This window comes from Petromyzon marinus, unplaced genomic scaffold, assembly GCF_048934315.1.
Source record: "Petromyzon marinus isolate PM22_M1 ecotype Great Lakes invasive population unplaced genomic scaffold, UKy_Petmar_22M1.pri1.0 PM_Scaffold_152, whole genome shotgun sequence".
NCBI lineage: Eukaryota > Metazoa > Chordata > Hyperoartia > Petromyzontiformes > Petromyzontidae > Petromyzon > Petromyzon marinus.
In genome coordinates this window covers 143,933-171,030 of record NW_027423116.1, presented here as the reverse complement: position 1 = coordinate 171,030, position 27,098 = coordinate 143,933, and the positions used below count along the sequence as shown (strand labels likewise).

At 54.1% G+C, this 27,098-nt stretch overlaps 1 long non-coding RNA gene across 1 annotated transcript in view; it reads left to right on the top strand.

The window, feature by feature from the left end:
- Positions 1 to 26,221, top strand: part of LOC142922737 (uncharacterized) — a 54,225-nt gene extending 28,004 nt beyond the window's left edge. The window contains exons 3-4 of the long non-coding RNA XR_012940267.1: positions 22,802 to 22,879; positions 26,085 to 26,221. This is a non-coding gene — a long non-coding RNA (uncharacterized LOC142922737). The remainder of the gene's footprint in view (positions 1 to 22,801; positions 22,880 to 26,084) is intronic.
- Positions 26,222 to 27,098: the final 877 nt, after the last annotated feature.

Genomic DNA, 27,098 nt, shown 5'->3' with positions numbered 1-27,098 from the left:
GGATGGGTGAGTGAGTGTGTGGTTGAGTGGGTGGGTTAGTGAGTGAGTGGGTGGGTGAGTGGGTGGGTGGGTGAGTGAGTGAGTGGGTAAGTGAGTGGGTGCGTGAGAGGGTGGGTGAGTGAGTGGGTGGGTGAGTGAGTGGGTGAGGTGGTGAGTGAGTGAGTGATTGGGTGACTGGGTGGGTGAGCGAGTGGGTGGGTGAGCGAGTGGGTGAGTGAGTGGGTGAGTGAGTCAGTGAGTGGGTGAGTGAGTGGATGGGTGAGTGAGTGAGTGGCTCAGTGAGTGAGTGGGTGATTGGGTGAGTGAGTGAGTGAAAGGGTTACTCACCACACAGCGACTCACCACAGAGACAACTCTCTCCGCATATAGCCACTTGGTCAGAGGGCGAGGAAGAGACAGACACTGATTAAAAGCACATGTTGAAACAGTAGCGACATTGTGAGTCTGTGGGTCTCTGTGTGGTGAGTCTGTGAGTCTGTGTGTGGGTCTATGGGTCTCTGTGTGGTGGGTCTGTGAGTCTCTGTGGGGTGAGTCTGTGGGTCTCTGTGTGGTGAGTCTGTGGGTCTCTGTGTGGTGAGTCTGTGGGTCTCTGTGTGATGAGTCTATGGGTCTCTGTGTGGTGAGTCTATGGGTCTCTGTGTGGTGAGTCTGTGGGTCTCTGTGTGGTGAGTCTGTGGGTCTCTGTGTGGTGGGTGTGTGGGTCTCTGTGTGGTGAGTCTGTGGGTCTCTGTGTGGTGGATCTGTGAATCTCTGTGTGGTGAGTCTATGGGTCGCTGTGTGGTGAGACTGTGGGTCTCTGTGTGGTGAGACTGTGGGTCTCTGTGTGGTGAGACTGTGGGTCTCTGTGTGGTGAGTCTATGGGTCTCTGTGTGGTGAGTCTGTGAGTCTGTGTGTGGGTCTATGGGTCTCTGTCTGGTGGGTCTGTGGGTCTCTATGTGGTGAGTCTGTGGGTGTCTGTGTGGTGAGTCTGTGGGTCTCTGTGTGGTGAGTCTGTGGGTGTCTGTGTGGTGAGTCTGTGGGTCTCTGTGTGGTGAGTCTGTGGGTCTCTGTGTGGTGAGTCTGTGGGTCTCTGTGTGGTGAGTCTGTGGGTCTCTGTGTGGTGAGTCTATGGGTCTCTGTGTGGTGAGTCTGTGGGTCTCTGTGTGGTGAGTCTGTGGGTCTTTGTGTGGTGAGTCTGTGAGTCTCTGTGTGGTGAGTCTATGGGTCTCTGTGTGGTGAGTCTATGGGTCTCTGTGTGGTGAGTCTGTGGGTCTCTGTGTGGTGAGTCTATGGGTCTCTGTGTGGTGAGTCTATGGGTCTCTGTGTGGTGAGTCTGTGGGTCTCTGTGTGGTGAGTCTATGGGTCTCTGTGTGGTGAGTCTATGGGTCTCTGTGTGGTGAGTCTGTGGGTCTCTGTGTGATGAGTCTGTGGGTCTCTTTATGTGAGTCTGTGGGTCTCTGTGTGTGAGTCTGTGGGTCTCTGTGTGGTGAGTCTGTGGGTCTCTGTGTGATGAGTCTGTGGGTCTCTTTATGTGAGTCTGTGGGTCTCTGTGTGGTGAGTCTATGGGTCTCTGTGTGGTGAGTCTATGGGTCTCTGTGTGGTGAGTCTATGGGTCTCTGTGTGGTGAATCTGTGGGTCTCTGTGTGGTGAGTCTATGGGTCTCTGTGTGGTGAGTCTGTGGGTTTCTGTGTGGTGAGTCTGTGGGTCTCTGTGTGGTGAGTCTGTGGGTCTCTGTGTGGTGAGTCTGTGGGTCTCTGTGTGGTGAGTCTGTGGGTTTCTGTGTGGTGAGTCTGTGGGTCTCTGTGTGGTGAGTCTGTGGGTCTCTGTGTGGTGAGTCTGTGTGGGTCTCTTTGTGGTGAGTCTGTGGGTCTCTGTGTGGTGGGTCTGTGGGTCTCTGTGTGGTGAGTCTGTGAGTCTGTGTGTGGGTCTATGGGTCTCTGTGTGGTGAGTCTGTGGGTCTCTGTGTGAGTGAGTCTGTGGGTCTCTGTGTGGTGAGTCTGTGGGTCTCTGTGTGGTGAGTTTGAGGGTCTCTGTGTGCTGAGTCTATGGATCTCTGTGAGTGAGTCTATGGGTCTCTGTGAGTGAGTCTATGGGTCTCTGTGAGTGAGTCTGTGGGTCTCTGTGTGTGAGTCTGTGGGTCTCTGTGTGGTGAGTCTGTGGGTGTCTGTGTGATGAGTCTATGGTTCTCTGTGTGGAGAGTCTATGGGTCTCTGTGTGGAGAGTCTATGGGTCTCTGTGTGTGAGTCTATGGGTCTCTGTTTGGTAAGTCTATGGGTCTCTGTGTGTTGAGTCTTTGGGTCTCTGTGTGTGAGTCTGTGGGTCTCTGTGTGTGAGTGTGTGGGTCTCTGTGTGGTGAGTCTGTGGGTCTCTGTGGTGAGTCTGTGGGTCTCTGTGTGGTGAGTCTGTGGGTCTCTGTGTGGTGAGTCTATGGGTCTCTGTGTGGTGAGTCTGTGGGTCTCTGTGTGGTGAGTCTGTGGGTCTCTATGTGGTGAGTCTGTGGGTCTCTGTGGTGAGTCTGTGGGTCTCTGTGTGGTGAGTCTGTGGGTCTCTGTGTGGTGAGTCTATGGGTCTCTGTGTGGTGAGTCTGTGGGTCTCTGTGTGGTGAGTCTACGGGTCTCTCTGTGGTGAGTCTGTGGGTCTCTGTGTGGTGAGTCTATGGGTCTCTGTGTGGTGAGTCTATGGGTCTCTGCGTGGGTCTGTGGGTCTCTGTGTGGTGAGTCTATGGGTCTCTGTGTGATGAGTCTGTGGGTCTCTGTGTGATGAGTCTATGGGTCTCTGCGTGGGTCTGTGGGTCTCTGTGTGGTGAGTCTATGGGTCTCTGTGTGTGAGTCTGTGGGTCTCTGTGTGTGAGTCTGTGGGTCTCTGTGTGGGTGGGTCTCTGTGTGGTGAGTCTGTGGGTCTCTGTGTGGTGAGTCTATGGGTCTCTGTGTGGTGAGTCTGTGGGTCTCTGTGTGGTGAGTCTATGGGTCTCTGTGTGGTGAGTCTATGGGTCTCTGTGTGGTGAGTCTATGGGTCTCTGTGTAGTGAGTCTGTGGGTCTTTGTGTGGTGAGTCTGTGGGTCTCTGTGTGGTGAGTCTCTGTGTGGTGAGTCTCTGGGCCTCTGTGTGGTGAGTCTATAGATCTCTGTGTGGTGAGTCTATGGATCTCTGTGTGGTGAGTCTGTGGGTCTCTGTGTGGTGAGTCTGTGGGTCTCTGTGTGGGTGGGTCTCTGTGTGGTGAGTCTGTGGGTCTCTGTGTGGTGAGTCTGTGGGTCTCTGTGTGGTGAGTCTGTGGGTCTCTGTGTGGTGAGTCTGTGGGTCTCTGTGTGTGAGTCTGTGGGTCTTTGTTTGGTGAGTCTATGGCTCTCTGTGTGGTGAGTTTGTGGGTCTCTGTGTGGTGAGTCTGTGGGTCTCTGTGTGGTGAGTCTATGGGTCTCTGTGTGGTGAGTCTGTGTGTCTCTGTGTGGTGAGTCTATGGGTCTCTGTGTGGTGAGTCTATGGGTCTCTGTGTGGTGAGTCTGTGAGTCTCTGTGTGGTGAGTCTATGGGCCTCTGTGTGGTGAGTCTATGGGTCTCTGTGTGGTGAGTCTATGGGCCTCTGTGTGGTGAGTCTATGGATCTCTGTGTGGTGAGTCTATGGATCTCTGTGTGGTGAGTCTATGGGTCTCTGTGTGGTGAGGCTGTGGGTCTCTATGTGGTGAGTCTGTGGGTCTCTGTGTGGTGAGTCTATGGGTCTCTGTGAGTTAGTCTATGGGTCTCTGTGAGTTAGTCTATGGGTCTCTGTGTGTGAGTCTGTGGGTCTCTGTGTGATGAGTCTGTGGGTCTCTGTGTGTGAGTCTGTGGGTCTTTGTTTGGTGAGTCTATGGCTCTCTGTGTGGTGAGTTTGTGGGTGTCTGTGTGGTGAGTCTGTGGGTCTCTGTGTGGTGAGTCTATGGGTCTCTGTGTGGTGAGTCTATGAGTCTCTGTGTCGTGAGTCTGTGGGTCTCTTTGTGGTGAGTCTGTGGGTCTCTGTGTGGTGAGTCTATGGGTCTCTGTGTGGTGGGTCTGTGGGTCTCTGTGTGGTGAATCTGTGGGTCTCTGTGTGGTGAGTCTGTGGGTCTCTGTGTGGGTGGGTCTCTGTGTGGTGAGTCTGTGGGTCTCTGTGTGGTGAGTCTGTGGGTCTCTGTGTGGTGAGTCTGTGGGTCTCTGTGTGGTGAGTCTGTGGGTCTCTGTGTGGTGAGTCTGTGGGTCTCTGTGTGTGAGTCTGTGGGTCTTTGTTTGGTGAGTCTATGGCTCTCTGTGTGGTGAGTTTGTGGGTCTCTGTGTGGTGAGTCTGTGGGTCTCTGTGTGGTGAGTCTATGGGTCTCTGTGTGGTGAGTCTGTGTGTCTCTGTGTGGTGAGTCTATGGGTCTCTGTGTGGTGAGTCTATGGGTCTCTGTGTGGTGAGTCTGTGAGTCTCTGTGTGGTGAGTCTATGGGCCTCTGTGTGGTGAGTCTATGGGTCTCTGTGTGGTGAGTCTATGGGCCTCTGTGTGGTGAGTCTATGGATCTCTGTGTGGTGAGTCTATGGATCTCTGTGTGGTGAGTCTATGGGTCTCTGTGTGGTGAGGCTGTGGGTCTCTATGTGGTGAGTCTGTGGGTCTCTGTGTGGTGAGTCTATGGGTCTCTGTGAGTTAGTCTATGGGTCTCTGTGAGTTAGTCTATGGGTCTCTGTGTGTGAGTCTGTGGGTCTCTGTGTGATGAGTCTGTGGGTCTCTGTGTGTGAGTCTGTGGGTCTTTGTTTGGTGAGTCTATGGCTCTCTGTGTGGTGAGTTTGTGGGTGTCTGTGTGGTGAGTCTGTGGGTCTCTGTGTGGTGAGTCTATGGGTCTCTGTGTGGTGAGTCTATGAGTCTCTGTGTCGTGAGTCTGTGGGTCTCTTTGTGGTGAGTCTGTGGGTCTCTGTGTGGTGAGTCTATGGGTCTCTGTGTGGTGGGTCTGTGAGTCTCTGTGTGGTGAATCTGTGGGTCTCTGTGTGAGTGAGTCTGTGGGTCTCTGTGTGAGTGAGTCTATGGGTCTCTGTGTGGTGAGTCTATGGGTCTCTGTGTGGTGAGTCTGTGGTTCTCTGTGTGGTGAATCTGTGGGTCTCTGTGTGGTGAGACTATGGGTCTCTGTGTGGTGAGTCTATGGGTCTCTGCGTGGGTCTGTGGGTCTCTGTGTGGTGAGTCTATGGGTCTCTGTGTGGTGAGTCTATGGGTCTCTGTGTGATGAGTCTATGGGTCTCTGTGTGGTGAGTCTGTGGGTCTCTGTGTGCTGAGTCTGTGGGTCTCTGTGTGGTGAGTCTATGGGTCTCTGTGTGGTGGGTCTGTGGGTCTCTGTGTGGTGAGTCTGTGGGTCTCTGTGTGATGAGTCTATGGGTCTCTGTGTGGTGAGTCTGTGGGTCTCTGTGTGGTGAGTCTGTGGGTCTCTGTGTGTGAGTCCATGGGTCTCTGTGTGTGAGTCTGTGGGTCTCTGTGAGTGAGTCTATGGGTCTCTGTGAGTGAGTCTATGGGTCTCTGTGAGTGAGTCTGTGGGTCTCTGTGTGTGAGTCTGTGGGTCTCTGTGTGTGAGTGTATGGGTCTCTGTGTTGTGAGTCTATAGGTCTCCGTGTGGTGAGTCTATGGGTCTCTGTGTGGTGAGTCTGTGGGGCTCTGTGTGTGAGTCTTTGGGTCTCTGTGTGGTGAGTCTATGAGTCTCTGTGTGGTGAGTCTATGGCTCTCTGTGTGGTGAGTTTGTGGGTCTCTGTGTGGTGAGTCTGTGGGTCTCTGTGTGGTGAGTCTATGGGTCTCTGTGTGGTGAGTCTGTGTGTCTCTGTGTGGTGAGTCTATGGGTCTCTGTGTGGTGAGTCTATGGGTCTCTGTGTGGTGAGTCTGTGAGTCTCTGTGTGGTGAGTCTATGGGCCTCTGTGTGGTGAGTCTATGGGTCTCTGTGTGGTGAGTCTATGGGCCTCTGTGTGGTGAGTCTATGGATCTCTGTGTGGTGAGTCTATGGATCTCTGTGTGGTGAGTCTATGGGTCTCTGTGTGGTGAGGCTGTGGGTCTCTATGTGGTGAGTCTGTGGGTCTCTGTGTGGTGAGTCTATGGGTCTCTGTGAGTTAGTCTATGGGTCTCTGTGAGTTAGTCTATGGGTCTCTGTGTGTGAGTCTGTGGGTCTCTGTGTGATGAGTCTGTGGGTCTCTGTGTGTGAGTCTGTGGGTCTTTGTTTGGTGAGTCTATGGCTCTCTGTGTGGTGAGTTTGTGGGTGTCTGTGTGGTGAGTCTGTGGGTCTCTGTGTGGTGAGTCTATGGGTCTCTGTGTGGTGAGTCTATGAGTCTCTGTGTCGTGAGTCTGTGGGTCTCTTTGTGGTGAGTCTGTGGGTCTCTGTGTGGTGAGTCTATGGGTCTCTGTGTGGTGGGTCTGTGGGTCTCTGTGTGGTGAATCTGTGGGTCTCTGTGTGAGTGAGTCTGTGGGTCTCTGTGTGAGTGAGTCTATGGGTCTCTGTGTGGTGAGTCTATGGGTCTCTGTGTGGTGAGTCTGTGGTTCTCTGTGTGGTGAATCTGTGGGTCTCTGTGTGGTGAGACTATGGGTCTCTGTGTGGTGAGTCTATGGGTCTCTGCGTGGGTCTGTGGGTCTCTGTGTGGTGAGTCTATGGGTCTCTGTGTGGTGAGTCTATGGGTCTCTGTGTGATGAGTCTATGGGTCTCTGTGTGGTGAGTCTGTGGGTCTCTGTGTGCTGAGTCTGTGGGTCTCTGTGTGGTGAGTCTATGGGTCTCTGTGTGGTGGGTCTGTGGGTCTCTGTGTGGTGAGTCTGTGGGTCTCTGTGTGATGAGTCTATGGGTCTCTGTGTGGTGAGTCTGTGGGTCTCTGTGTGGTGAGTCTGTGGGTCTCTGTGTGTGAGTCCATGGGTCTCTGTGTGTGAGTCTGTGGGTCTCTGTGAGTGAGTCTATGGGTCTCTGTGAGTGAGTCTATGGGTCTCTGTGAGTGAGTCTGTGGGTCTCTGTGTGTGAGTCTGTGGGTCTCTGTGTGTGAGTGTATGGGTCTCTGTGTTGTGAGTCTATAGGTCTCCGTGTGGTGAGTCTATGGGTCTCTGTGTGGTGAGTCTGTGGGGCTCTGTGTGTGAGTCTTTGGGTCTCTGTGTGGTGAGTCTATGAGTCTCTGTGTGGTGAGTCTGTGGGTCTCTGTGTGGTGAGTCTATGGGTCTCTGTGTGCTGAGTCTGTGGGTCTCTCTGTGATGAGTCTATCGGTCTCTGTGTGTGAGTCCATGGGTCTCTGTGTGTGAGTCTGTGGGTCTCTGTGTGGTGAGTCTGTGGGTCTCTGTGTGATGAGTCTATGGGTCTCTGTGTGGAGAGTCTATGGGTCTCTGTATGGAGAGTCTATGGGTCTCTGTGTGTTGAGTCTTTGGGTCTCTGTGTGGTGAGTCTGTGGGTCTCTGTGTGTGAGTCTGTGGGTTTCTGTTTGGTGAGTCTGTGGGTCTCTGTGTGGTGAGTCTGTGCGTCTCTGTGTGTGAGTCTGTGGGTCTCTGTGTTGAGTCTGTGGGTGTCTATGTGGTGAGTCTGTGGGTCTCTGTGTGGTGAGTCCGTGGGTCTCTGTGTGGTGAGTCTGTGGGTCTCTGTTTGGTGAGTCTATGGGTCTCTGTGTGGGTCTGTGGGTTTCTGTGTGTTGAGTCTGTGGGTCTCTGTGTGGTGAGTCTGTGGGTCTCTGTGTGGTGAGTCTGTGGGTCTCTGTGTGTGAGTCTGTGGGTCTCTGTGTGGTGAGTCTATGGGTCTCTGTGTGGGTCTGTGGGTTTCTGTGTGTTGAGTCTGTGGGTCTATGTGTGGTGAGTCTGTGGGTCTCTGTGTGGTGAGTCTGTGGGTCTCTGTGTGGTGAGTCTATGGGTCTCTGTGAGTGAGTCTATGGGTCTCTGTGAGTGAGTCTATGGGTCTCTCTGTGGTGAGTCTGTGGGTCTCTGTGTGGTGAGTCTGTGGGTCTCTGTGTGGTGAGTCTGAGGGTCTCTGTGTGGTGAGTCTATGGGTCTCTGTGAGTGAGTCTATGGGTCTCTGTGAGTGAGTCTGTGGGTCTCTGTGTGTTAGTCTGTGGGTCTCTGTGTGTGAGTGTATGGGTCTCTGTGTTGTGAGTCTATGGGTCTCCGTGTGGTGAGTCTATGGGTCTCTGTGTGGTGAGTCTGTGGGGCTCTGTGTGTGAGTCTATGGGTCTCTGTGTGGTGAGTCTATGAGTCTCTGTGTGGTGAGTCTGTGGGTCTCTGTGTGGTGAGTCTATGGGTCTCTGTGTGGTGAGTCTGTGGGTCTCTCTGTGATGAGTCTATCGGTCTCTGTGTGTGAGTCTATGGGTCTCTGTGTGTGAGTCTGTGGGTCTCTGTGTGGTGAGTCTGTGGGTCTCTGTGTGATGAGTCTATGGGTCTCTATGTGGAGAGTCTATGGGTCTCTGTGTGGAGAGTCTATGGGCCTCTGTGTGTGAGTCTATGGGTCTCTGTTTGGTAAGTCTATGGGTCTCTGTGTGGTGAGTCTTTGGGTCTCTGTGTGTGAGTCTGTGGGTCTCTGTGTTTGAGTCTGTGGGTCTCTGTGTGGTGAGTCTGTGGGTCTCTGTGTGGTGAGTCTGTGGGTCTCTGTGTGATGAGTCTATGGATCTCTGTGTGGTGAGTCTGTGGGTCTCTGTGTGGTGAGTCTGTGGGTCTCTGTGTGATGAGTCTGTGGGTCTCTGTGTGGTGAGTCTATGGGTCTCTGTGTGGTGAGTTTGTGGGTGTCTGTGTGGTGAGTCTGTGGGTCTCTGTGTGGTGAGTCTGTGGGTCTCTGTGCGGTGAGTCTGTGGGTCTCTGTGTGGTGAGTCTATGGGTCTCTGTGTGGTGAGTCTGTGGGTCTCTGTGTGGTGAGTCTATGGGTCTTTGTGTGGTGAGTCTGTGGGTCTCTGTGTGGTGAGTCTATAGATCTCTGTGTGGTGAGTCTATGGATCTCTGTGTGGTGAGTCTATGGGTCTCTGTGTGGTGAGGCTGTGGGTCTCTGTGTGGTGAGTCTGTGTGTCTCTGTGTGGTGAGTCTATGGGTCTCTGTGTGGTGAGTCTGTGGGTCTCTATGTGGTGAGTCTGTGAGTCTCTGTGTGGTGAGTCTATGGGTCTCTGTGTGGTGAGTCTATGGGCCTCTGTGTGGTGAGTCTATGGATCTCTGTGTGGTGAGTCTATGGATCTCTGTGTGGTGAGTCTATGGGTCTCTGTGTGGTGAGGCTGTGGGTCTTTGTGTGGTGAGTCTGTGGGTCTCTGTGTGGTGAGTCTGTGGGTCTCTGTCTGGTGAGTCTATGGGTCTCTGTGAGTTAGTCTATGGGTCTCTGTGTGTGAGTCTGTGGGTCTCTGTGTGGTGAGTCTGTGGGTCTCTGTGTGGTGAGTCTGTGCGTCTCTGTGTGGTAAGTCTATGGGTCTCTGTGTGGTGAGTCTGTGGGTCTCTGTGTGGTGAGTCTGTGGGTCTCTGTGTGTTGAGTCTGTGGGTCTCTGTGTGGTGAGTCTACGGGTCTCTGTGTGGTGAGTCTGTGGGTCTCTGTGTGGTGAGTCTATGGGTCTCTGTGTGGTGAGTCTGTGGGTCTCTGTGTGGTGAGTCTGAGGGTCTCTGTGTGGTGAGTCTATGGATCTCTGTGAGTGAGTCTATGGGTCTCTGTGAGTGAGTCTATGAGTCTCTGTGTGGTGAGTCTGTGGGTCTCTGTGTGGTGAGTCTATGGGTCTCTGTGTGGTGAGTCTATGGGTCTCTGTGTGATGAGTCTATGGGTCTCTGTGTGGAGAGTCTATGGGTCTCTGTATGGAGAGTCTATGGGTCTCTGTGTGTGAGTCTATGGGTCTCTGTTTGGTAAGTCTATGGGTCTCTGTGTGTTGAGTCTTTGGGTCTCTGTGTGTGAGTCTGTGGGTCTCTGTGTGTGAGTCTGTGGGTCTCTGTGTGGTGAGTCTGTGGGTCTCTGTGTTGAGTCTGTGGGTGTCTATGTGGTGAGTCTGTGGGTCTCTGTGTGGTGAGTCCGTGGGTCTCTGTGTGGTGAGTCTGTGGGTCTCTGTTTGGTGAGTCTATGGGTCTCTGTGTGGGTCTGTGGGTTTCTGTGTGTTGAGTCTGTGGGTCTCTGTGTGGTGAGTCTGTGGGTCTCTGTGTGGTGAGTCTGTGGGTCTCTGTGTGGTGAGTCTATGGGTCTCTGTGTGGGTCTGTGGGTTTCTGTGTGTTGAGTCTGTGGGTCTCTGTGTGGTGAGTCTGTGGGTCTCTGTGTGGTGAGTCTGTGAGTCTGTGTGTGGTGGGTCTGTGGGTCTCTGTGTGGTGAGTCTATGGGTCTCTGTGTGGTGAGTCTATGGGTCTCTGTGTGGTGAGTCTGTGGATCTCTGTGTGGTGAGTCTGTGGGTCTCTGTGTGATGAGTCTGTGGGTGTCTGTGTCGTGAGTCTGTGGGTCTCTGTGTGGTGAGTCTGTGAGTCTCTGTGTGGTGAGTCTGTGGGTCTTTGTGTGGTGAGTCTATGGGTCTCTGTGTGGGGAGTCTGTGGGTCTCTGTGTGGTGAGTCTATGGGTCTCTGTGTGGTGAGTCTATGGGTCTCTGTGTGGTGAGTCTATGGGTCTCTGTGTGTGAGTCTGTGGGTCACTGTGTGGAGAGTCTGTGGGTCACTGTGTGGGTCTGTGGGTCTCTCTGGGGTGAGTCTGTGGGTCTTTGTGTGGTGAGTCTATGGGTCTCTGTGTGGTGAGTCTGTGAGTCTGTGTGTGGTGGGTCTGTGGGTCTCTGTGTGGTGAGTCTATGGGTCTCTGTGTGGTGAGTCTATGGGTCTCTGTGTGGTGAGTCTGTGGATCTCTGTGTGATGAGTCTGTGGGTCTCTGTGTGGTGAGTCTATGGGTCTTTGTGTGGTGAGTCTATGGGTCTCTGTGTGGTGAGTCTATGGGTCTCTGTTTGGTGAGTCTGTGGGTCTCTCTGTGGTGAGTCTATGGGTCTCTGTGTGGTGAGTCTGTGGGTCTCTGTGTGATGAGTCTATGGGTCTCTGTGTGGTGAGTCTGTGGGTCTCTGTGTGGTGAGTCTGTGGGTCTCTGTGTGGTGAGTCTATGGGTCTCTGTGTGGTGAGTCTGTGGATCTCTGTGTGGTGAGTCTGTGGGTCTCTGTGTGGTGAGTCGGTGGGTCTCTGTGTGATGAGTCTGTGGGTCTCTGTGTGGTGAGTCTATGGGTCTCTGTGTGTGAGTCTGTGGGTCTCTGTGTTTGAGTCAGTGGGTCTCTGTGTGGTGAGTCTGTGGGTCTCTGTGTGGTGAGTCTGTGGATCTCTGTGTGGTGAGTCTGTGGGTCTCTGTGTGGTGAGTCTATGGGTCTCTGTGTGGTGAGTCTGTGGATCTCTGTGTGGTGAGTCTGTGGGTCTCTGTGTGTGAGTCTGTAGGTCTCTGTGTGTGAGTCTGTGGGTCTCTGTGTGGTGAATCTGTGGGTCTCTGTGTGTGAGTCTGTGGGTTTCTGTGTTGAGTCTGTGGGTGTCTATGTGGTGAGTCTGTGGGTCTCTGTGTGGTGAGTCCGTGGGTCTCTGTGTGGTGAGTCTGTGGGTCTCTGTTTGGTGAGTCTATGGGTCTCTGTGTGGTGAGTCTATGGGTCTCTGTGTGGGTCTGTGGGTTTCTGTGTGGTGAGTCTGTTGGTCTCTGAGTGGTGAGTCTGTGGGTCTCAGTGTGGTGAGTCTGTGGGTCTCTGTGTGGTGAGTCTGTGGGTTTCTTTGTCGTGAGTCTGTGGGTCTCTGTGTGGTGAGTCTGTGAGTCGATGTGTGGTGAGTCTGTGGGTCTTTGTGTGGTGAGTCTATGGGTCTCTGTGTGGTGAGTCTGTGGGTCTCTGTGTGGTGAGTCTATGGGTCTCTGTGTGGTGAGTCTATGGGTCTCTGTGTGGTGAGTCTATGGGTCTCTGTGTGTGAGTCTGTGGGTCACTGTGTGGAGAGTCTGTGGGTCACTGTGTGGAGAGTCTATCGGTCTCTGTGTGGTGAGTCTATGGGTCTCTGTGTGTGAGTCTGTGGGTCTTTGTGTGGTGAGTCTATGGGTCTCTGTGTGGTGAGTCTGTGGGTCTCTATGTGGTGAGTCTATGGGTCTCTGTGTGGTGAGTCTATGGGTCTCTGTGTGGTGAGTCTATGGGTCTCTGTGTGGGTCTGTGGGTCTCTCTGGGGTGAGTCTGTGGGTCTTTGTGTGGTGAGTCTATGGGTCTCTGTGTTGTGAGTCTGTGAGTCTGTGTGTGGTGGGTCTGTGGGTCTCTGTGTGGTGAGTCTATGGGTCTCTGTGTGGTGAGTCTATGGGTCTCTGTGTGGTGAGTCTGTGGATCTCTGTGAGGTGAGTCTGTGGGTCTCTGTGTGGTGAGTCTGTGGGTCTCTGTGTAGTGAGTCTGTAGGTCTCTGTGTGGTGAGTCTATAGGTCTCTGTGTGGTGAGTCTATGGATGTCTGTGTGGTGAGTCTATGGGTCTTTGTGTGGTGAGTCTATGGGTCTCTGTGTGGTGAGTCTGTGGGTCTCTGTGTGGTGAGTCTGTGGGTCTCTGTGTGGTGGTTTTGTGGGTCTCTGTGTGGTGAGTCTGTGGGTCTCTGTGTGGTGAGTCTGTGGGTCTCTGTGTGGTGAGTCTGTGGGTTTCTGTGTGGTGAGTCTGTGGGTCTCTGTGTGGTGAGTCTATGGGTCTCTGTGTGGTGAATCTGTGGGTCTCTGTGTGATGAGTCTATGCGTCTTTGTGTGGTGAGTCTGTGGGTCTCTGTGTGGTGAGTCTATGGGTCTCTGTGTGGTGAGTCTGTGGGTCTCTGTGTGGTGAGTCTGTGGGTCTCTGTGTGGTGAGTCCGTGGGTCTCTGTGTGGTGAGTCTGTGGGTCTCTGTTTGGTGAGTCTATGGGTCTCTGTGTCGGTCTGTGGGTTTCTGTGTGTTGAGTCTGTGGGTCTCTGTGTGGTGAGTCTGTGGGTCTCTGTGTGGTGAGTCTGTGGGTCTCTGTGTGGTGAGTCTATGGGTCTCTGTGTGGTGAGTCTGTGGGTCTCTGTGTGGTGAGTCTGTGGGTCTCTGTGTGGTGGTTCTGTGGGTCTCTGTGTGGTGAGTCTGTGGGTCTCTGTGTGGTGAGTCTGTGGGTCTCTGTGTGGTGAGTCTGTGGGTTTCTGTGTGGTGAGTCTGTGGGTCTCTGTGTGGTGAGTCTATGGGTCTCTGTGTGGTGAATCTGTGGGTCTCTGTGTGATGAGTCTATGGGTCTTTGTGTGGTGAGTCTGTGGGTCTCTGTGTGGTGAGTCTATGGGTCTCTGTGTGGTGAGTCTGTGGGTCTCTGTGTGGTGAGTCTGTGGGTCTCTGTGTTGAGTCTGTGGGTGTCTATGTGGTGTGTCTGTGGGTCTCTGTGTGGTGAGTCCGTGGGTCTCTGTGTGGTGAGTCTGTGGGTCTCTGTTTGGTGAGTCTATGGGTCTCTGTGTGGGTCTGTGGGTTTCTGTGTGTTGAGTCTGTGGGTCTCTGTGTGGTGAGTCTTTGGGTCTCTGTGTGGTGAGTCTGTGGGTCTCTGTGTGGTAAGTCTATGGGTCTCTGTGTGGTGAGTCTGTGGGTCTCTGTGTGGTGAGTCTATGGGTCTCTGTGTGGTGAGTCTGTGGGTCTCTGTGTGGTGAGTCTGTGGGTCTCTGTGTTGAGTCTGTGGGTGTCTATGTGGTGAGTCAGTGGGTCTCTGTGTGGTGAGTCCGTGGGTCTCTGTGTGGTGAGTCTGTGGGTCTCTGTTTGGTGAGTCTATGGGTCTCTGTGTGGGTCTGTGGGTTTCTGTGTGTTGAGTCTGTGGGTCTCTGTGTGGTGAGTCTGTGGGTCTCTGTGTGTGAGTCTGTGGGTCTCTGTGTGGTGGGTCCATGGGTCTCTGTGTGGGTCTGTGGGTTTCTGTGTGTTGAGTCTGTGGGTCTCTGTGTGGTGAGTCTGTGGGTCTCTGTGTGGTGAGTCTGTGGGTCTCTGTGTGGTGAGTCTGTGGGTCTCTGTGTGGTGAGTCTGTGGGTCTCTGTGTGGTGAGTCTATGGGTCTCTGTGTAGTGAGTCTGTGGGTCTCTGTGTGGTGAGTCTGTGGGTCTCTGTGTGGTGAGTCTGTGGGTTTCTGTGTGGTGAGTCTGTGGGTCTCTGTGTGGTGAGTCTATGGGTCTCTGTGTGGTGAATCTGTGGGTCTCTGTGTGATGAGTCTATGGGTCTTTGTGTGGTGATTCTGTGGGTCTCTGTGTGGTGAGTCTAAGGGTCTCTGTGTGGTGAGTCTGTGGGTGTCTATGTGGTGAGTCTGTGGGTCTCTGTGTGGTGAGTCTATGGGTCTCTGTGTGGGTCTGTGGGTTTCTGTGTGTTGAGTCTGTGGGTCTCTGTGTGGTGAGTCTGTGGGTCTCTGTGTGGTGAGTCTGTGGGTCTCTGTGTGGTGAGTCTATGGGTCTCTGTGTGGTGAGTCTGTGGGCCTCTGTGTCGTGAGTCTGTGGGTCTCTGTGTGGTGAGTCTGTGGGTCTCTGTGTGGTGAGTCTGTGAGTCTCTGTGTGTTGGTTCTGTGGGTCTCTGTGTGGTGAGTCTGTGGGTCTCTGTGTGGTGAGTCTATGGGTCTCTGTGTGAGTGTCTATGGGTCTCTGTTTGTGAGTTTATGGGTCTCTGTGTGTGTGTCTATGGGTCTCTGTGTGGTGAGTTTGTGAGTGTCTCTGTGGTGAGTCTGTGGGTCTCTGTGTGGTGAGTCTGTGGGTCTCTGTGTGGTGAGTCTGTGGGTCTCTGTGTGGTGAGTCTGTGGGTCTCTGTGTGGTGAGTTTGTGAGTGTCTCTGTGAGTGAGTCTATGGGTCTCTGTGAGTGAGTCTATGGGTCTCTGTGAGTGAGTCTGTGGGTCTCTGTGTGTGAGTCTGTGGGTCTCTGTGTGTGAGTGTATGGGTCTCTGTGTTGTGAGTCTATGGGTCTCCGTGTGGTGAGTCTATGGGTCTCTGTGTGGTGAGTCTGTGGGGCTCTGTGTGTGAGTCTATGGGTCTCTGTGTGGTGAGTCTATCAGTCTCTGTGTGGTGAGTCTGTGGGTCTCTGTGTGGTGAGTCTATGGGTCTCTGTGTGGTGAGTCTGTGGGTCTCTCTGTGATGAGTCTATCGGTCTCTGTGTGTGAGTCTATGGGTCTCTGTGTGTGAGTCTGTGGGTCTCTGTGTGGTGAGTCTGTGGGTCTCTGTGTGATGAGTCTTTGGGTCTCTGTGTGGAGAGTCTATGGGTCTCTGTGTGGAGAGTCTATGGGTCTCTGTGTGTGAGTCTATGGGTCTCTGTTTGGTAAGTCTATGGGTCTCTGTGTGGTGAGTCTATGGGTCTCTGTGAGTGAGGCTGTGGGTCTCTGTGTGTGAGTCTATGGGTCTCTGTGTGGTGAGTCTATGGGTCTCTGTGAGTGAGTCTATGGGTCTCTGTGAGTGAGTCTGTGGGTCTCTGTGTGGTGGGTCTATGGGTCTCTGTGAGTTAGTCTATGGGTCTCTGTGTGTGAGTCTATGGGTCTCTGTGTGGTGAGTCTATGGGTCTCTGTGTGGTGAGTCTGTGGGTCTCTGTGTGTAAGTCTGTGGGTCTCTGTGTGGTGAGTCTATGGGTCTCTGTGTGGTGAGTTTGTGAGTGTCTGTGTGGTGAGTCTATGGGTCTCTGTGTGTGAGTCTGTGGGTCTCTGTGTGGTGAGTCTATGGGTCTCTGTGTGGTGAGTCTGTGGGTGTCTGTGTGTAAGTCTATGGGTCTCTGTGTGGAGAGTCTGTGGGTCTCTGTGTGGTGAGTCTGTGAGTCTGTGGGTCTCTGTGTGGTGAGTCTGTGGGTCTCTGTGTGGTGAGTCTGTGGGTCTCTGTGTGGTGAGTCTATGGGTCTCTGTGTGGTGAGTCTGTGGGTGTCTGTGTGTAAGTCTATGGGTCTCTGTGTGGTGAGTCTGTGGGTCTCTGTGTGGTGAGTCTGTGGGTCTCTGTGTGGTGGGTCTGTGGGTCTCTGTGTGGTGAGTCTGTGGGTCTCTGTGTGATGAGTCTATGGGTCTCTGTGTGGTCAGTCTGTGGGTCTCTGTGTGGTGAGTCTGTGGGTCTCTGTGTGATGAGTCTATGGGTCTCTGTGTGGTGAGTCTATGGGTCTCTGTGTGGTGAGTCTGTGGGTGTCTGTGTGGTGAGTCTATGGGTGTCTGTGTGGTGAGTCTGTGGGTCTCTGTGTAATGAGTCTATGGGTGTCTGTGTGGTGAGTCTGTGGGTCTCTGTGTGGTGAGTCTATGGGTCTCTGTGTGGTGAGTCTATGGGTCTCTGTGTGGTGAGTCTATGGGTCTCTGTGTGGTGAGTCTGTGGGCCTCTGTGTCGTGAGTCTGTGGGTCTCTTTGTGGTGAGTCTGTGGGTCTCTGTGTGGTGAGTCTGTGAGTCTCTGTGTGTTGGTTCTGTGGGTCTCTGTGTGGTGAGTCTATGGGTCTCTGTGTGAGTGTCTATGGGTCTCTGTTTGTGAGTTTATGGGTCTCTGTGTGTGTGTCTATGGGTCTCTGTGTGTGAGTCTATGGGTCTCTGTGTGGTGAGTTTGTGAGTCTCTGTGTGGTGAGTCTGTGGGTCTCTGTGTGGTGAGTTTGTGAGTGTCTCTGTGAGTGAGTCTATGGGTCTCTGTGAGTGAGTCTATGGGTCTCTGTGAGTGAGTCTGTGGGTCTCTGTGTGTGAGTCTGTGGGTCTCTGTGTGTGAGTGTATGGGTCTCTGTGTTGTGAGTCTATGGGTCTCCGTGTGGTGAGTCTATGGGTCTCTGTGTGGTGAGTCTGTGGGGCTCTGTGTGTGAGTCTATGGGTCTCTGTGTGGTGAGTCTATGAGTCTCTGTGTGGTGAGTCTGTGGGTCTCTGTGTGGTTAGTCTATGGGTCTCTGTGTGGTGAGTCTGTGGGTCTCTCTGTGATGAGTCTATCGGTCTCTGTGTGTGAGTCTATGGGTCTCTGTGTGTGAGTCTGTGGGTCTCTGTGTGGTGAGTCTATAGGTCTCTGTGTGGAGAGTCTATGGGTCTCTGTGTGGAGAGTCTATGGGTCTCTGTGTGTGAGTCTGTGGGTCTCTGTGTGGTGTGTCTGTGCGTCTCTGTGTGTGAGTCTGTGGGTGTCTGTGTGGTGAGTCGGTGGGTCTCTGTGTGGTGAGTCTATGGGTCTCTGTGTGGTGAGTCTATGGGTCTCTGTGTGGTGAGTCTATGGGTCTCTGTGTGGTGAGTCTGTGGGTCTCTGTGTGGTGAGTCTATGGGTCTCTGTGTGGTGAGTCTATGGGTCTCTGTGTGGTGAGTCTGTGGGTCTCTGTGTGGTGAGTCTGTGGGTCTCTGTGTGGTGAGTCTGTGGGTCTCTGTGTGGTGAGTCTGTGGGTCTCTGTGTGGTGAGTCTATGGGTCTCTATGTGGTGAGTCTATGGGTCTCTGTGTGGTGAGTCTATGGGTCTCTGTGAGTGAGTCTGTGGGTCTCTGTGTGGTGAGTCTATGGGTCTCTGTGTGGTGAGTCTATGGGTCTCTGTGAGTGAGGCTGTGGTTCTCTGTGTATGAGTCTATGGGTCTCTGTGTGGTGAGTCTATGGGTCTCTGTGAGTGAGTCTATGGGTCTCTGTGAGTGAGTCTGTGGGTCTCTGTGTGGTGAGTCTATGGGTCTCTGTGAGTGAGTCTGTGGGTCTCTGTGTGGTGAGTCTGTGAGTCTCTGTGTGGTGAGTCTGTGGGTCTCTGTGTGGTGAGTCTATGGGTCTCTGTGAGTGAGTCTGTGGGTCTCTGTGAGTGAGTCTATGGGTCTCTGTGTGTGAGTTATTATTATTTGAACCGGTATTGGGCCTCCCCTCGGTTGTGGTGTCGTTTTGTTAACATTGCTAGCTTTGGGGAGAGAGAGCACTTGCCCCTACAGCCCTGCTAGAGGCTACCTGGGGGTAGCTTTGTCTGTGTCTGAGTAACAGTACTTGCCCCTACAGCCCTGCTAGAGGCTACCTGGGGGAGCTTTGTCTGTGTCTGTGTGACAGCACTTGCCCCTACAGCCCTGCTAGATGCTACCTGGGGTAGCTTTGTCTGTGTCTGTGTGACAGCACTTGCCCCTACAGCCCTGCTAGAGGCTACCTGGGGGAGCTTTGTCTGTGTCTGTGTAACAAAACTTGCCCCTACAGCCCTGCTAGAGGCTACCTGGGGTAGCTTTGTCTGTGTCTGTGTAACTGCACTTGCCCCTACAGCCCTGCTAAAGGCTACCTGGGGTAGCTTTGTCTGTGTCTGTGTAACAGCACTTGCCCCTACAGCCCTGCAAGAGGCTACCTGGGGTAGCTTTGACTGTGTGTGTAACAACACTTACCCCTACATCCCTGCTAGAGGCTACCTGGGGGAGCTTTGTCTGTGTCTGTGTAACAGCACTTGACCCTACAGCCCAGCTAGAAGCTACCTGGGGTAGCTTTGTCTGTGTCTGTGTAACAGCACTTGCCCCTACAGCCCTGATAGAGGCTACCTGGGGGTAGCTTTGTCTGTGTCTGTGTAACAGCACTTGCCCCTACAGCCCTGCTAGAGGCTACCTGGGGTAGCTTTGTCTGTGTCTGTGTGACAGAACTTGCCCCTACAGTCCTGCTAGAGGCTACCTGGGGTAGCTTTGTCTGTGTCTGTGTAACAGCACTTGCCCCTACAGCCCTTCTAGAGGCTACCTGGGGGAGCTTTGTCTGTGTCTGTGTGACAGCACTTGCTACTACAGCCCTGCTAGAGGCTACCTGGGGGAGCTTTGTCTTATTTTTGCTCATAGCAGCAGGGAAACCAGATAGTGGGTGAGTGAGTGGGTGCGTGGGTGAGTGAGTGGTTGAGTGGGTGGGTGGGTGAGTGAGTGGGTGAGTGGGTGGGTGGGTGAATGAGTGAGTGAGTGGGTGGGTGAGTGGGTGAGTGAGTGGGTGAGTGGGTGAGTGAGTGGGTGAGTGGGTGAGTGAATGGGTGGGTGAGTGGGTGGGTGAGTGGGTGGGTGAGTGAGTGGGTGAGTGGGTGGGTGAGTGGGTGGGTGGGTGGGTGAGTGAGTGAGTGGGTGGTTGGGTGAGTGGGTGAGTGAGTGGGTGAGTGGGTGAGTGAGTGGGTGAGTGGGTGGGTGAGTGGGTGAGTGAGTGGGTGAGTGAATGAGTGGGTGAGTGAGTGAGTGGGTGAGTGGGTGACTGAGTGGGTGAGTGAGTGAGTGGGTGAGTGAGTGAGTGAGTGGGTGAGTGAGTGGGTGGGTGAGTGAGTGGGTGAGTGGGTGAGTGAGTGGGTGAGTGAGTGAGTGAGTGGGTGAGTGAGTGAATGGGTGAGTGAGTGAGTGAGTGGGTGAGTGAGTGAGTGAGTGGGTGGGTGAGTGAGTGAGTGGGTGGGTGAGTGAGTGAGTGAGTGGGTGGGTGAGTGAGTGGGTGAGTGAGTGGGTGAGTGAGTGAGTGGGTGAGTGGGTGAGTGAGTGAGTAGGTGAGTGAGTGAGTGGGTGGGTCAGTGGGTGAGTGGCTGAGTGAGTGGGTGAGTGGGTGAATGAGTGGGTGAGTGAGTGAGTGGGTGAGTGAGTGAGTGGGTGAGTGAGTGGGTGAGTGAGTGGGTGCATTGGTGGGTGAGTGAGTGAGTGGGTGAGTGAGTGGGTGAGTGAGTGAGTGGGTGGGTCAGTGGGTGAGTGGCTGCGTGAGTGGGTGAGTAGGTGAGTGAGTGAGTGGGTGAGTGAGTGGGTGAGTGAGTGGGTGAGTGAGTTGGTGAGTCGTTGAGTGAGTGAGTTAGTGGGTGAGTGGGTGGGTGAGTGAGTGAGTGGGTGGGTGGGTGAGTGAGTGAGTGGGTGAGTGAGTGGGTGAGTGAGTGAGTCGGTGAGTGAGTGTGTGAGTGAGTGAGTGGGTGAGTGAGTGAGTGAGTGGGTGAGTGGGTGGGTGAGTGAGTGGGTGAATGAGTGGGTGAGTGAGTGGGTGAGTGGGTGAGTGAGTGAGTGGGTGAGTGAGTGAGTGGGTGAGTGAGTGAGTGAGTGAGTGGGTGAGTGAGTGAGTGAGTGGGTGAGTGGGTGGGTGAGTGAGTGAGTGGGTGAGTGGGTGGGTGAGTATGTGAGTGGGTGAGTGAGTGAGTGGGTGAGTGAGTGAGTGAGAGAGTGAGTGAGTGAGTGGGTGAGTGAGTGGGTGAGTGGGTGAGTGGGTGGGTGAGTGAGTGGGTGAGTGGGTGGGTGAGTGAGTGGGTGAGTGAGTGGGTGAGTGAGTGGGTGAGTGAGTGAGTGGGTGAGTGAGTGAGTGAGTGGGTGAGTGAGTGAGTGAGTGGGTGAGTGAGTGAGTGAGTGGGTGGGTGAGTGAGTGAGTGGGTGAGTGAGTGAGTGAGTGGGTGGGTGAGTGAGTGGGTGAGTGAGTGAGTGGGTGAGTGAGTGAGTGGGTGAGTGGGTGAGTGAGTGAGTAGGTGAGTGAGTGAGTGGGTGGGTCAGTGGGTGAGTGGCTGAGTGAGTGGGTGAGTGGGTGAATGAGTGGGTGAGTGAGTGAGTGGGTGAGTGAGTGAGTGGGTGAGTGAGTGGGTGAGTGAGTGGGTGCATTGGTGGGTGAGTGAGTGAGTGGGTGAGTGAGTGGGTGAGTGAGTGAGTGGGTGGGTCAGTGGGTGAGTGGCTGCGTGAGTGGGTGAGTAGGTGAGTGAGTGAGTGGGTGAGTGAGTGGGTGAGTGAGTGGGTGAGTGAGTGGGTGAGTCGTTGAGTGAGTGAGTTAGTGGGTGAGTGGGTGGTTGAGTGAGTGGGTGGGTGGGTGAGTGAGTGGGTGAGTGAGTGGGTGAGTGAGTGAGTCGGTGAGTGAGTGGGTGAGTGAGTGAGTGAGTGGGTGAGTGAGTGAGTGAGTGGGTGAGTGGGTGGGTGAGTGAGTGGGTGAATGAGTGGGTGAGTGAGTGGGTGAGTGGGTGAGTGAGTGAGTGGGTGAGTGAGTGAGTGGGTGAGTGAGTGAGTGAGTGGGTGAGTGAGTGAGTGAGTGGGTGAGTGGGTGGGTGAGTGAGTGAGTGGGTGAGTGGGTGGGTGAGTATGTGAGTGGGTGAGTGAGTGAGTGGGTGAGTGAGTGAGTGAGAGAGTGAGTGAGTGAGTGGGTGAGTGAGTGGGTGAGTGGGTGAGTGGGTGGGTGAGTGAGTGGGTGAGTGGGTGGGTGAGTGGGTTAGTGGGTGAGTGAGTGAGTGAGTGGGTGAGTGAGTGGGTGAGTGAGTGAGTGAGTGGGTGAGTGATTTGGTGAGTGAGGGAGTGAGTCCGTGAGTGAGTGGGTGAGTGGGTGAGTGGGTGGGTGAGTGGGTGAGTGGGTGAGTGGGTGAGTGAGTGGGTGAGTGGTTGAGTGAGTGAGTGTGTGGGTGAGTGGGTGGGTGAGTGAGTGAGTGGGTGGGTGAGTGGGTGAGTGGGTGGGTGAGTGAGTGAGTGGGTGAGTGAGTGGGTGAGTGGGTGACTGAGTGAGTGAGTGAGTGGGTGAGTGAGTGAGTGAGTGGGTGACTGACTGAGTGAGTGGGTGAGTGAGTGAGTGAGTAGGTGAGTGGGTGAGGGGGTGGGTGAGTGAGTGGGTGCTTGGGTGGGTGGGTGAGTGAGTGGATGAGTGGGTGAGTGAGTGAGTGGGTGAATGGGTGAGTGAGTGGGTGAGTGGGTGAGTTAGTGGGTGAGTGAGTGAGTTGGTGGGTGAGTGGGTGAGTGGGTGAGTGATTGGGTGAGTGGGTGGGTGAGTGGGTGAGTGGGTGGGTGAGTGAGTGGGTGATTGGGTGGGTAAGTGAGTGAGTGGGTGAGTGGGTGAGTGAGTGAGTGGTTGAGTGGGTGAGTTAGTGGGTGAGTGAGTGAGTAAGTGGGTGGTTGGGTGAGTGGGTGGGTGAGTGAGTGAGTGGGTGGGTGGGTGAGTGGGTGAGTTGGTGGGTGAGTGAGTGAGTGAGTGGGTGAGTGAGTGGGTGAGTGAGTGGGTGAGTGAGTGAGTGAGTGGGTGAGTGAGTGAGTGAGTGGGTGGGTGAGTGAGTGAGTGAGTGGGTGAGTGAATGAGTGAGTAGGTGAGTGAGTGAGTGGGTGAGTGAGTGGGTGGGTGAGTGAGTGAGTGAGTGAATGGGTGGGTGGGTGGGTGAGTGAGTGGGTGAGTGAGTGAGTGAGTGGGTGAGTGGGTGAGTGAGTGGGTGAGTGAGTGGGTGAGTGAGTGGGTGAGTGAGTGAGTGGGTGAGGGGGTGGGTGAGTGAGTGAGTGAGTGAGTGGGTGGGTGAGTTGGTGAGTGAGTGGTTGAGTGAGTGAGTGGGTGAGTGAGTGGGTGAGTGAGTGGGTGGGTGAGTGAGTGGGTGAGTGAGTGGGTGGGTTGGTGAGTGAGTTGGTGGGTGAGTAAGTGGGTGAGTGAGTGGGTGAGTGAGTGAGTGAGTGGGTGAGTGGGTGAGTGGGTGAGTGAGTGGGTGAGTGAGTGGGTGAGTGAGTGAGTGGGTGAGTGAGTGAGTAGGTGGGTGGGTGAGTAAATGAGTTAGTGGGTGAGTGAGAGAGTGGGTGAGTGAGTGAGTGAGTGGGTGGGTGGGTGAGTGGGTGAGTGAGTGGGTGAGTGAGTGGGTGAGTGAATGAGTGAGTGGGTGAGTGAGTGAGTGGGTGAGTGAGTGGTTGGGTGAGTGAGTGAGTGAGTAGGTGAATGAGTGAGCGTAGGGGTGGGTGGGTGAGTGGGTGGGTGGGTGGGTGATTGAGTGAGTGGGTGAGTCAGTGGGTGGGTGGGTGAGTGGGTGGTTGAGTGGGTGGGTCAGTTAGTGTGTGGGTGAGTTGGTGAGTGAGTGAGTGGGTGAGTGGGTGGGTGGGTGATTGAGTGTTTGGGCGAATGGATAAAACCCTTACAGATGCTGATGATGCTAATAACGAAAATGCTGATACTATTACTGATACTATTACCGATACCTTCACAAAAAAACTATTGTTGTTGCTACTATTACTGATACTACTACTGATACTATTACTGATACTATTCCTGATACTGTTGTTGTTGTTGTTGATACTATTACTTTCAATATTGTTGTTGATACTATTACTGATACTACTACTGATACTATTACTGATACTATTGATGTTGTCACTGCTAGTGGGGGTAATGCAGGTTTATATTCCCTTCCCGACCAAGGAAGTTGGCTTGGGGCACTCCGTGATCATCCCTTGTAGAGGTGAGTGGGTGGGTGAGTGAGTGAGTGGGTGAGTGAGTGGGTGGGTGGGTGAGTGGGTGGGTGAGTGGGTGAGTGGGTGGGTGAGTGAGTGAGTGAGTGGGTGAGTGAGTGAGTGGGTGAGTGGGTGAGTGGGTGAGTGAGTGGGTGGGTTAGTGGGTTAGTGAGTGAGTGAGTGGGTGGGTGAGTGGGTGAGTGGGTGAGTGAGTGAGTGAGTGGGTGAGTGGGTGAGTGGGTGAGTGAGTGGGTGAGTGAGTGAGTGAGTGGGTGAGTGGGTGAGTGAGTGGGTGAGTGAGTGGGTGGGTGGGTTAGTGAGTGAGTGAGTGGGTGAGTGGGTGAGTGAGTGGGTGAGTGGGTGAGTGAGTGAGTGAGTGGGTGAGTGAGTGGGTGAGTGAGTGAGTGAGTGGGTGAGTGAGTGAGTGAGTGGGTGAGTGAGTGGGTGAGTGAGTGAGTGGGTGAGTGAGTGGGTGAGTGAGTGAGTGGGTGAGTGGGTGAGTGGGTGAGTGAGTGAGTGGGTGAGTGAGTGAGTGAGTGGGTGAGTGGGTGGGTGAGTGAGTGGGTGGGTGGGTGAGTGGGTGAGTGAGTGGATGGGTGGGTGAGTGGGTGGGTGAGTGAGTGGGTGAGTGGGTGAGTGAGTGAGTGAGTGGGTGAGTGGGTGAGTGAGTGGGTGAGTGAGTGGGTGGGTGGGTGGGTGAGTGAGTGAGTGGGTGAGTGAGTGGGTGAGTGAGTGAGTGGGTGAGTGAGTGAGTGAGTGGGTGAGTGGGTGAGTGGGTGAGTGAGTGAGTGAGTGGGTGAGTGGGTGGGTGAGTGAGTGGGTGGGTGGGTGGGTGAGTGGGTGAGTGAGTGGATGGGTGGGTGAGTGGGTGGGTGAGTGAGTGGGTGAGTGGGTGAGTGAGTGAGTGGGTGGGTGGGTGAGTGGGTGAGTGAGTGAGTGGGTGAGTGGGTGAGTGAGTGGGTGAGTGGGTGGGTGGGTGGGTTAGTGAGTGAGTGAGTGGGTGGGTGGGTAAGTGGGTGGGTGAGTGAGTGGGTGAATGGGTGGGTGAGTGAGTAAGTGGGTGAGTGGGTGAGTGGGTGAGTGGGTGAGTGGGTGAGTGAGTGGGTGGGTGGGTGGTTGAGTGGGTGGGTGAGTGGGTGGGTGAGTGAGTGGGTGAGTGAGTGGGTGGGTGGGTGAGTGGGTGGGTGGGTGGGTGGGTGGGTGGGTGAGTGAGTGGGTGAGTGAGTGGGTGAGTGGGTGAGTGAGTGGGTGAGTGGGTGAGTGAGTGGGTGGGTGGGTGAGTGGGTGAGTGGGTGAGTGAGTGAGTGAGTGGGTGAGTGGGTGAGTGTGTGGGTGGATGAGTGGGTGAGTGGGTGAGTGAGTGATTGGGTGGGTGAGTGGGTGAGTGGATGAGTGAGTGAGTGAGTGGGTGGGTGAGTGGGTGAGTGAGTGGGTAAGTGGGTGAGTGAGTGGGTGAGTGAGTGGGTGGGTGGGTAAGTGGGTGAGTGAGTGGGTGAGTGAGTGAGTGGGTGAGTGAGTGGGTGAGTGAGTGAGTGGGTGAGTGAGTGGGTGAGTGGGTTAGTGAGTGGGTGAGTGGGTGAGTGAGTGAGTGAGTGGGTGAGTGGGTGAGTGAGTGAGTGAGTGGGTGAGTGAGTGGGTGGGTGAGTGAGTGAGTGGGTGGGTGAGTGAGTGGGTGGGTGAGTGGGTGAGTGAGTGGGTGAGTGGGTGGGTGGGTGGGTTAGTGAGTGAGTGAGTGGGTGGGTAAGTGGGTGGGTGAGTGAGTGGGTGAATGGGTGGGTGAGTGAGTAAGTGGGTGAGTGGGTGAGTGGGTGAGTGGGTGAGTGAGTGGGTGGGTGGGTGGTTGAGTGGGTGGGTGAGTGGGTGAGTGAGTGAGTGAGTGGGTGAATGGGTGGGTGAGTGAGTAAGTGGGTGAGTGGGTGAGTGGGTGAGTGGGTGAGTGAGTGGGTGGGTGGGTGGGTTAGTGAGTGAGTGAGTGGGTGAGTGGGTGAGTGGGTGGGTGAGTGAGTGGGTGAATGGGTGGGTGAGTGAGTAAGTGGGTGGGTGGGTGAGTGGGTGAGTGAGTGAGTGAGTGGGTGAGTGGGTGAGTGAGTGAGTGAGTGGGTGAGTGAGTGAGTGAGTGGGTGAGTGAGTGGGTGAGTGGGTGAGTGGGTGAGTGAGTGGGTGGGTGAGTGAGTGGGTAAGTGGGTGAGTGAGTGGGTGAGTGGGTGAGTTAGTGAGTGAGTGGGTGGGTGAGTGAGTGAGTGGGTGGGTGGGAGGGTGAGTGAGTGGGTGGATGGGTGGGTGAGTGAGTGGGTGGGTGAGTGGGTGAGTGAGTGAGTGGGTGGGTGAGTGAGTGAGTGAGTGGGTGAGTGGGTGGGTGGGTGAGTGAGTGAGTGGGTGAGTGAGTGGGTGAGTGGGTGGGTGAGTGAGTGAGTGGGTGGGTGGGTGGGAGGGTGAGTGAGTGGGTGGATGGGTGGGTGAGTGAGTGGGTGGGTGAGTGGGTGAGTGAGTGCGTGAGTGGGTGGGTTAGTGAGTGGGTGGGTGAGTGAGTGAGTGACTGAATGAGTAACTGACTGAGTAACTGACTGACTGAGTGACTGACTAACTGACTGACTGACTGAGTAACTGATTTACTGAGTGACTGACTGACTGAGTGACTGAGTGAGTGAGTGAGTGACTGACTGAATGAGTAGCTGACTGACTGACTGAGTAACTAACTGACTGAATAACTGACTGACTAACTAACTGACTGCCTGCCTGACCCCCCTACAGTCCGAGCCAGTCCTCCGGACGTGTCCCTCTCGTGGACTGAGTGACTGACTGACTGAGTAACTGACTGAGTGACTGAGTGACTGAGTAACTGACTGAGTGACTGACTGAGTGACTGAGTGACTGAGTGACTGACTGACTGACTGATTGACTGAGTGAGTGAGTGAGTGATTGACTGAATGAGTAACTGACTGAGTGAGTGAGTAACTGAGTGAGTGAGTGAGTCACTGACTGACTAACTAACTAACTAACTGACTGACTGCCTGCCTGACTGACTGACTAACTAACTGCCTGCCTGCCTGCCTGACCCCCCTACAGTGCGAGCCAGTCCTCCGGACGTGTCCCTCTCGTGGACTGAGTGACTGACTGAGTAACTGAGTGACTGAGTGACTGACTGAGTGACTGAGTGACTGACTGAGTGACTGACTAACTAACTGCCTGCCTGCCTGCCTGACCCCCCTACAGTCCGAGGCAGTCCTCCGGACGTGTCCCTTTCGTGGACTCACTGACTAACTGACTGAGTAACTGAGTGACTGAGTGACTGACTGAGTAACTAACTAACTAACTGACTAACTAACTGACTGCCTGACTAACTGCCTGCCTGACTAACCCCCCTACAGTCCGAGGCAGTCCTCCGGACGTGTCCCTCTCGTGGAACGGCCCATCGGGACAGCGCCTGGACGCCTCGCCCAGGATCCAGCTTCAGGGCTCCTCAAGCCCAGCCAGACTGTCGCTACTGCTGTACGGGGCACGTCACTCTGACTCGGGGATCTACCGCTGCATAGCGAGATCGGCGTCCACGGGAGAAGTGGCTGAGGCACAGCTCATGATGAGCGTCAGTCGTGAGTTTGTGTGTGTGATTGTGTGTGTGTCACTGTGTGTGGCTGTGTGTGTGGGTGTTATTGTGTGTGTGTTATTATGTGTGTGTGTGTTATTGTGTGTGTGTTATTGTGTGTGTGTTATTGTGTGGGTTACTGTGTGTGTTATTGTGTGTATGTGTGTTATTGTGTGTGTTATTGTGTGTGTGTGTTATTGTGTGTGTTATTGTGTGTGTGTTATTGTGTGTGTGGCTGTGTGTGGGTGTTATTGTGTGTGTGTTATTGTGTGTGTGTTATTGTGTGTGTGTGTTATTGTGTGTGTGTGTTATTGTGTGTGTGTGGCTGTTTGTGTTACTGTGTGTGTTACTGTGTGTGTGTTATTGTGTGTTATTGTGTGTTATTGTGTGTGTGTGTTATTGTGTGTGTGTGTTATTGTGTGTGTGTTATTGTGTGTTATTGTGTGTTATTGTGTGTGTGTTATTGTGTGTGTGTGTGAAATTGTGTGTTATTGTGTGTGGCTGTGTGTGTGTGTGTTATTGTGTGTGTGTGTCACTGTGTGTGTGTCACTGTGTGTGTCACTGTGTGTGTGTCACTGTGTGTGTCACTGTGTGTGTGTGTCACTGTGTGTGTCACTGTGTGTGTCACTGTGTGTGTCACTGTG